The sequence below is a fragment of the Chionomys nivalis genome, chromosome 1 (genome assembly GCF_950005125.1).
Source record: "Chionomys nivalis chromosome 1, mChiNiv1.1, whole genome shotgun sequence".
NCBI lineage: Eukaryota > Metazoa > Chordata > Mammalia > Rodentia > Cricetidae > Chionomys > Chionomys nivalis.
Window position 1 is genome coordinate 297,461 of NC_080086.1, and position 8,733 is coordinate 306,193.

Sequence of the window (8,733 nt, forward strand, 5' to 3'; positions counted from 1 at the left end):
AAATACTTTCAGACGATCATAATTTTTCTATGCATTGAACACTCATATTGTCATATATAATTTAAAGTCAGTTTAAATGAACATATACATTTTAAATAGAGCATTCAGAAATGATGCTGTAAAGTTTAACAAAAGTTTTGTAGTTTCCATATTGAATTTATGTTATGCACTCACCTACCAAAAAAAAAACAAAAAAGTCCATGACAGAATAAGAACTAATAAAAAGAAAATTAAACTAAATTGAACTCTATATTCTTAAAAATCTAAGGAATCATGGAAAGAGATTTAGATATTAAAATACCTATGAAAAATTGATCTTGAAATTAGGACAAGCAAACTGAACATACTACAGAATATAGGTTTCTTTGTGACATTAATATTATATTAACTAGAATTACACAGAGAGGAATATAATTAGAAACGTTATATTATTTTTTTCAAATTTAATATACAAAGATAGGATTTATTTTTCAGATGGAATCTCACTATATATTATTGCCTGGCTATGGAGACCCAACTGGTGTCAAAATCTCAGGGATCTGTCCAGCTTTGCTTTTGAAGTGAAGGAATTAAACTGATGCACAAACAAATCCATAGGAGATAGAATTTTAAATTATAAGGGATTTGTGGGATGTTGAAACTGTTCTAGGAAGGATAACTGACATGAAACACTGTTGTATATATTCCCTTGTTTGTAAATAGCTCTTTCCTTAATTCTATCTTTTGATAATTAAATTTTTGAATAATTTTAGATTTTTTTCTTGTATTCACTTTCCTAAGGCATTTTCACAAATTGTTGTTAGCTTGTGCTGGGAGGAAGAGGAAGTAAGCTCATACGCCTTAGCTCTGCTCTCTCGGGCAGATGCGATGAAGCTTCCACCCAGGATGGATGTAGGCTAGAATCTTCCCGGTAAGCACACCTTGAGGTGCTACACAGATTATTAGAAATGGGCCAAATTAATACGTGAGAATTAGCCAAGAAGAGGCTAGATATAATGGGCCAAGCAGTGTTTAAAAGAATACAATTTGTGTGTTGTTATTCCGGGGCATAAGCTAGCCAGGCGGCTGGGAGCTGGGTGGCAGGAACGCAGCCCGCAGCTCCCACAACAAGCTTGTTATTATATACTGATTCTAATAGAAATAATTTTCAATTAAACAAAGCTGGTAGAAAATGCCAACAATGGTTTAAAAAGGTAGTCATTGATATAGAAATGTTAGTCTCTGATAGCTGACCATTACTGAATAAGTGTTACCTGATATGAGATATAACTCATGTCATGCATTGCCCACTGAAACCATCATGAACATATTTGCCTCCATCTTCCTATTGAGAATCTCATGAAACCAAACTTGTCATGATAAGTTCAAACTCTTATACCGAATTGCATTACCATTCAAAACTATTATTGAAATCTCTCAGCCTTATATACTTTGTACCTCTTTAATTTCTTTTATGTGTCTGGTAAATAAGAAAAACTCTACCTATCAAACATTCATTTCCCTCAGAGATCCAAAAGGGAAATAATATTATCTAAGTAAGCAGGAAGTATGAGCAAGCAACTTCCAAAATATGTGAGAAATGACAGAAAGAGGTGACTCACTGGTCAGTCACCCAGGTTTCCTATGCAACACTGGAACATTCATCTTTGGCTTAAAGGTCAAGAATGTTGTACAGACATTTTTATGTAGGAGGATTTTTGAAGTACTGCCCTGCCTTTTCTTGACAAGATTTGTCAATCACTTTGTTTTGTGTCCTGCTTGTAAAATTAGTATATTGTCAGCAGTTAAGGCAAGAGCCATTTCCTGCCCAGTGGCTTACATTTGCCATATAGAAAGTACTCTCTATATGGAGTTTCCTTGATGCCCATCATCTTCTCTAACATAGATTGATGCTGCCAAAAGCAGAAATGCCTCATTGTCCTTGAAAAAGAAGTTATGTTATTAAAACATATTAAATGCCATATTATGTACTTGCATGGGGTTTGAAGACAACCTGTGTACCTAAAATATATCTGTTTGAACTAGAAAACATAACTAAAATGACTGCAAGTTTGATTATAATAGGTGACTAACTACTAATCTGCATTTCCTTATTATTCTAAATACTTGATAATAATAACTTTCAGGGGCTAAAATTTGAGTTACATTGTTAAATGAACTGCATGGGTACAATACCTTGAGCAAGACTGGAAATACATGTAGAATGTTTTAATAAAATTAATCTAATTTTTTATAAGTATACAAAATTTGCATACAATCTTTAAAAGTTCAATCCAGTGTAAAATATTTAAAACTAGTCATTGCTTTTTAAAAGTAGATCCAATAATCTCTTTTATCTTATTTATAGCCTCCCCTTTTCCTTTTCACAGTAAATTCAATAATTTACCTATTTATTTACCTGTATTCCCTTTTTTTCTTTTCAAAATATGAACCCTGAATCTAATCTCCGTTGTTTGGCTTTTTCCTGACCTTTACCAACAACAACTTGTAACCAGTTTCCCTAAACAATGACAAATATCCAAAATACAATGAAAGACCAAAAAACAACCCACCCCACATCTTAGGAATGTGGGCATTGTTTTCTTAAATTTACTTCCTATTGTATAGGGGTCCTGAAAAGAAGATTTTGGGTTTTCAATTCATGGGAGAGGTAGTTGTATCATTTTTTTGTCCAGTCTCTGTGTAATGGTAAAGTGCAGGGCTTGTCTCAAGTCCTAGCCATTTAAAATTGTTCTGTGCAGTTTATAGTTCAAAGCCAATTTTTGGGTGGTATTTGTCAGTTTTGTGGTATTATCATAGCCCTTGTGGAATCACCATTATTGGGCCCCATCTTCTTTGGAAGACTTCAAAGATCACGGTTTAACATGATTATGGTTCATGGTAGAAAACTAATAGAGACTCAAAACAAGAATCTTGTATAGGGAGGTAGATGAAACAGTTTTTTAAATTAGTATTCTATATGACCATTACTATCATGACAAGAATTTTAATATATATTATAAATTTTGAAATATTTATACCTTAAAATAAGATGTTAAAGAGTCATTTTAAACCAATGGATTATGAGGTTATTGACAATGCAATAGTCCCTTAATTTTGTTTTTTCTTCTGTCCCATATCAGATTGTTCTTCTGAAATGAGACAGATTTTGTATTTTATTTAACAAGCATTCTTGTATTTAGAAAGGGAGAGAGTCATACTCAAACTCCAAAGTCAGCTTTCATCTTTAATTGGACTTGGACTACAAAAAGACCATTTGTACTGCATATCTGTAGAGAAAAGCAAAATCAAACTTTTGGGAAGATTTATGAAATTTTATCTTGTTTGAATGTGATATACCAATAGATAAATTTACTCTTCTTTTCTTGGGGCATTATTTTTATTGAAAAAATTTCCGCTTCCTCCCTGCCTCCCATTTCCCTCCCCCTCCCCCCTCCTCTCCCCCTCCATCTCCAGTCAGAAGAGCAGTCAGTGTTCCCTGCCCTGTGGGAAGTCCAAGGTTCTGCCCCCTCCATCCAGGTCTAGGAAGGTGAGCATCCAAACAGGCTATGCTCCCACAAAGCCAGTACATGCGTAGGAACAAAACCCAGTGTGATTGTCTTTGGCTTCTCATCAGCCTTCATTGCCCGCCACATTCAGAGAGTCCAGTTTTATCCCATGCTTTTTCAGTCCCAGTCCAGCTGGCCTTGGTGAGCTCCCAATAGATCAGACCCACTGTCTCAGTGGGTGGGTGCGCCTCTCATGGTCCTGCCTTCCTTGCTCATGTTCTCCCTCCTTCTGCTCCTCATTTGGACCTTGGGAGCTCAGTCAGGTGCTCCAATGTGGGTCTCTGTCTCTATCTCCATCCATGGCCAGATGAAGGTTCTAAGGTGATATGCCAGATAATCATCAGTATGGCTATAGGATAGGGCCATTTCAGGTTCCCTCTCCTCAGCAGTCCAAGAAACTAACTGGAGACATCTCCCTGGACACCTGGGAGCCCCTCTAGAGTCAAATCTCTTGCCAACCCTAAGATGGCTCCCTTAATTAAGATATATACTTCCCTGCTCCCATATCCACCCTTCCTTTTTCCCAACCATCCTATTCCCCCAAGCTCTCCCCATCCTCCCCTTCTCACTTTTCTCTCCCCATGTCCCCTTACGCCCATCCCATCCCACCCCCAAGTTCCCAATTTTTGCCCGGCAATCTTGTCTACTTCCAATATCCAGGAGGATAACCTTCCACCTCCTCCCCACCTCCGACCTCCCTCTCCCTCCACCCACTCCTCCCTTCCCTCTCCAGTCCAAAGAGCAGTCAGGGTTCCCCACCCTGTGGGAAGTCCAAGGTCCTCCCCCCTCCATCCAGGTCTAGGAAGGTGAGCATTCAAACAGGCTAGGCTCCCACAAAGACAGTACATGCAGCAGAATCAAAACCCAGTGCCATTGTCCTTGGCTTCTCATCAACCCTCATTGTCCGCCATGCTCAGAGAGTTCAGTTTTATCCCATGCTTGTTCAGTTCCAGTCCAGGTGGCCTTGGTGAGCTCCCAATAGATCAGCCCCACTGTCTTAGTGGGATCACGACTTATAGGCTCAAAGTCCTTTATTTATGGTTAGAAACCAGTTATGAGTGAGGACATCCCATGTTCATCTTTTTGGATCTGGGTTACTTCGCTAAGGATAGTGTTTTCTATTTCCATCCATTTGTGTGCAAAATTCAAGATGTCATTGTTTTTTTACCACTGAGTAGTACTCTAATATGTATATATTCCACACTTTCTTCATCCATTCTTCCATTGAAGGGCATCTAGGTTGTTTTCAGGTTCTAGAAATTACAAATAATGCTGCTATGAACATAGTTGAACAAATGTTTTTGTAATATGATAGCGCATCTCTTGGGTATATTCCCAAGATTGGTATTTCTGGGTCCTGGGGTAGGTTGATCCTGAATTTCCTGAGAAACTGCCACACTGATTTCCAAAGTGGTTGCACAAGTTTGCATTCCCACCAGCAATGGATGAGTGTACCCCTTACTCCACAACCTCTCCAGCATAGGCTATCATTGGTGTTTTTGATTTTAGCCATTCTGACAGTTGTAAGATGGTATCTCAAAGTCGTTTAGATTTGCATTTCCCTGATCACTAAGGAGGTTGAGCATGACCTTAAGTGTCTTTTGGCCATTTGAACTTCTTCTGTTGAGAATTCTCTGTTCAGTTCAGTGTCCCATTTTTCAATTGTGTTAATTAGCATTTTAAAGTCTAGTTTCTTGAGCAAAGGCAATCTATAGATTCAATGCAATCCCCATCAAGGTCCCATCAAAATTCTTCACAGGTCTTGAGAGGACAATAATCAACTTTACATGGAAAAACAAAAAACCCAGGATAGCCAAAACAATCTTATACAATAAAGGAACTTCTGGAGGCATTACCATCCCTGACTTCAAACTCTATTACAGAGCTACAGTATTGAAAACAGCTTGGTATTGGCATAAAAACAGAAGTCAACCAATGGAATTGAATAGAAGACCCGGATTTTAACCCACAAACCTATGAACACCTGGTTTTCGATAAAGGAGCCAAAAGTATACAATGGAAGAAAGAAAGCATCTTCAACAAATGGTGCTGGCACAACTGGATGTCAACCTGTAGAAGAATGAAAATAGATCCATATCTATCATCGTGCACAAAACTCAAGTCCAAATGGATTAAAGACCTCAATATCAATCTGAACACACTGAGCCTGATAGAAGAGAAAGTAGGAAATACTCTACAACATATGGGCACAGGAGACAGCTTCCTACATATAACCCCAGCAGCACAGACATTAAGGGCAACATTGAATAAATGGGACCTCCTGAAACTGAGAAGCTTCTGTAAAGCAAAGGACACTGTCACTAATACAAAAAGGCAACCTACTGACTGGGAAAAGATCTTCACCAACCCCGCAACAGACAAAGGTCTGATCTCCAAAATATATAAAGAATTCTTGGGGCATTTTTTCTGGATGATTTGTCCTTGTTCTTTACATGTCTCATTTGTCTAATGATCTTCAGATTCCTTAGTTGAATGCTGTTATTCTCTTGGAAAAACAGAAACTAAAACCCTTCACCAACTCTAATTATAGGGAGGTTCTTTTTTGGAAAGTGTTATCTGATCAAATGAAAAACATTTGTTAGTTTTATTGGATAGTTTAGATTAAATGGCTATGCTGCTTGACAAACAATCATCTCTTCTAATTAAGAGGTCTGTCTTGTTCAATTCAAATCTTTATTAATTTTTATGGTATTTACAGCTTTTATTGTCCTGTGAAAACGAGCAAAACCCCTTGACCAAAATAACACATGTGCTAGTTTCCATTCTGAGGCAATCACATTTTTAAAATGTACTGGCTGCTTTAATTCTGTATTTTTTTATTATCCATGGTCTTTGGCAGTTGTCATTCATTTCTCATTAGCTTTTAGAAAATTGAAAGTCAATAAAGTTTTATGTGATCTATTTCTGGGGGTCTTTATTACCATTTTCTGTTATTTTAACATAACCTTTAGAGTTCCATTTGATCTCTCTACAACTGTTTTCCCTGTAGGATTGTGTGATATACGTGTAATATGCTTTATAGTATCATCAGCAAAATTCTGTTTCATTTTCTTAGAAATATATACTGAAACATTGTCAGTCTTAATAATAATCTCAGGCTCTCTGTCCTCCAGTCAAAGTAGAACATGCTCACATCTCTGTGAGTTTACACAATTCCTCCCTTTTAATTTTATTTAATAAATTCTTTGCTCCTGCTATAGGACAGATGACTGTGCCTGTCTTGGGAGTCATTTCCCAGACTTACCCATAATTGGTACAGGCATTCCCTCAAGTATGTTCTGTCTTAGCTTGCCTTGGGGTAAAAGACCTTAACTGTCTCTAATATCCAGTCTCTGTGAATAAATGGTTAAGGGAGAATTTATCTCTAGGTGCTGTGTACTTTTCAGCCAATTTTCTGTCAAGAGATTGAATCATATGCAAGCAGATAATGCTTTGTGATTCATATGATCCTATGGCTACACTATTTCCTAATAATGACCTGAGGTTCCTGGGAAGCTTTATGTGGATTTATCATGTAAAGATTTTCTTAGACAAGCTCTAATATTCTTCTAATAATGAACTATTAGAATAATGAACCTGTTAATGAAACATTAACAGGTCAATACCAGGAATCTAGCACAAACACACAATTCTCAAATCACAATTCTCTTATATCTGTTCTAATAAAAAGACAAAAAAAAGGGTTGGTGATGAGCTATGAGTCTTTTTTCTTTCCTATAGTCCAACTGCATTGCTGTTTCTAAGTTTCAAAGATAAGTCTGACCTGTCTCACTCTCTGAGCATTGGCAGAAACTCTCAACATGTCTCTTTACCCCAGAGGGTAGATTTTCTGGAGGTCTCAGTTCTAAGGTCTTTTCTTTCAACAGCAGATTGATCACTGTACTGGCAAAAATATGTTCTGTGCCTCAAGATACAGTATGGATAAACTGTCAAACATTTAGTCAGTGTTCCTGGACCAGTTCTAATGTAACAATCCACTGTAAAAAAAAATACTGTTCTGGAGGATGAGTCAAAAACTTCAGTAGGGCTTCCCTTTGTCCCAGGCTCATTGGGCTACCAGGCATCCCTGTGTAGGTGCTGAGAAGTTCCATCTGTACGGGTGAGTGTGTGCTATCCAGGGGCGGACTGTCCTGGAAGAGAGCACAAACCACCCTCCCCCAGCTCCTGCTGCAGGGCTTTCTTTCCTACACACGCCCCCACCCCAAGCTTGCCTTGTCTGCAAGGTCCTTTGCTGAGGAACAGCTTCCTGCTCCTACACTAAGGCTACCCACCCAGAGTGGTGAGTGCCTGACTAGTGGGAAGGCCTCAAGGTCCCTGCGAGGGAGCGCAGGGCCCCTGCTGCTGGGGCTGCAGGGTCTGCTGTGCTCTTCTGGACCCGCCCTGCCTGCCTTGTTCTTCCCTTGGTCCCTGGCTCATTGGGCTACCAGGCATCCCTGTGTAGGTGCTGAGAAGTTCCATTTGGATGGGTGAGTGTGTGCTATCCAGGAGCAGACTGTCCCAGAAGAGAGCACAAATCCCCCTCCCCCAGCTCCTGCTGCAGGGCTTTCTTTCCTACACACACCCCCTCCCCCCAAGCCTGGCTTGTCTGTAAGGTCCTTTGCTGAGGAACAGCTTCCTGTACCTACACAAAGGCTACCCACAATGAGTGGTGAGGGCCTGCCTACTGGGTAGGCCTCAAGAACCCCCGAAAGGGAGCACAGGCACCTCCAGCTTGTGCTGCAGGGTCACCTGTGTTCTACTCGACCCTGCCCTACCCCCCACATTTGCCCTTTTGTCTGTGGGTCATTGGAATACCAGGCGTCCATGTTTTGGTGTTGAGGAGTCCATCTGGAAAGGAACGATTCCTGCTCCTACACTGAGGAGATACACCCAGGGAGTTAGTCACAGCAAAGACTGGACCAAGACACCAGGCCTCTCCTGGCTCCATTTGAAGGAAGAGATGGGCAGGCGCCAATGCAAGAATTCCTCCAACAACCTGAAAGGCAACATGACATCACCAGAATCCAGGAATCCTGAAATAAGAAAAATTGTACACCCTATTCCAGAAGAATTAGAAGAATTCGACTCAGAAGTGAATTATATGAAAATAATAGAGGACCTTAAACAGGAGGTGAAAAACTGCCATAATCAATTAGAGATTACAAACAAGAAGGTAGAGGAAATG